This window comes from Staurois parvus, unplaced genomic scaffold, assembly GCF_062004578.1.
Source record: "Staurois parvus isolate SC_StPar_1 unplaced genomic scaffold, SC_StPar_1.0 ptg003651l, whole genome shotgun sequence".
NCBI classification, from domain to species: domain Eukaryota; kingdom Metazoa; phylum Chordata; class Amphibia; order Anura; family Ranidae; genus Staurois; species Staurois parvus.
The window spans coordinates 10419-11564 of NW_028321447.1; the positions used below are offsets into that span (position 1 = coordinate 10419).

Genomic DNA, 1146 nt, shown 5'->3' on the forward strand with positions numbered 1-1146 from the left:
GGTCTGCGTCCTCTTCTGTGCCCCGTGTTGCCGTACTCGGGGAGATCGGAGTCGCAGGCAGAGAATATAGAGGAAGCCGAGACATCGCTGTGAAAAGCCCCGACAAGCCGATGTGCTATGTTCCTCTGACACCCGTCTTCCTCTGCTGCCACGGAGATGATGGCTGCACCGTGTTGTCATCGATTGCCCAGCAGAGAGATGAAAGCAGAGCGATATTATTTACAGAATGAAGATTTCTGATAAATACTGTGACTCTGCGACACGAAAGTGGCCCGCCACCCCCGGGTCATGTGACTTCCCATCCCACCGCAACTCGTCTGACGTTCTTCCTTCTCTCTTTGCAGGGAAGTCTCCAGAGAGCGGGTGGAGCGCCTCCAGTGTGAGTGACATGAAGACTGCAAAACTCCAGCCAAGACTAAGCCGCAATCTGATCTGTGTAATGAGTGGGAAGTTGTCGCTCGCTTGTCTTGGAGATTGGTCACAATGCGGCCTGCACTTGGCTCTGTAATGTCGGAATTGGTTGGAAAGGGGGGTGGGGGGCGGTGTGAACAGGCAGGAAATATCCAGACAACATGGACTAGGGTCGCCACCTCATCCCTTTAAAACCAAACACATATTAATGACACGGGTTCTGTGGTTGATTAGGTGGTAGCGTCTCATCTGCATTCAGTTAGCCTCAGAGCCGTGTCATTAATGTGTTTGGGTTTAAAGGGATGAGGTGGCAATCCTAACATGGAGCCATTCTGCAGGAGCTGTGCTCTATATTTTTGCTGCCACAAGCTTGTGTGGTACATCAGTGGGGGGGGGGGGGGGCGCATTGCACACTCTGGCTGATTGTAGAATGTGTGTACACCTGACTGGAAGTGATCAGGCAGCTGTAAAGCCACATGTTCACTTTCATGCTTGCCTGGTACATATGCCCCTACACCCTCCCTCCACTTGCTGGGGCAATGGGAGCTGCCTAGGTTCTTCCCTATAGGGGATTAGGTTTCTGGAGTGGTTTTGGGGGGTAATGGTGGGGTTGGTGGTAACAGTGAGGGGTGAGGTCTCTAAAATGGGATTGGAGGTAACGGGAGGGGCAGCATATTTAGGGGGTTATTATTATACAGGATTTATATAGTGCCAGCAGTTTGCGCAGCACTTTAC

The 1146-nt window shown here is 51.8% G+C and overlaps 1 non-coding gene across 1 annotated transcript; it reads left to right on the plus strand.

Annotated features, from left to right (window-relative positions):
- LOC149427572 (small Cajal body-specific RNA 13) lies at positions 1 to 265 on the plus strand. The gene has a single exon (XR_016311250.1).
- Positions 266 to 1146: the final 881 nt, after the last annotated feature.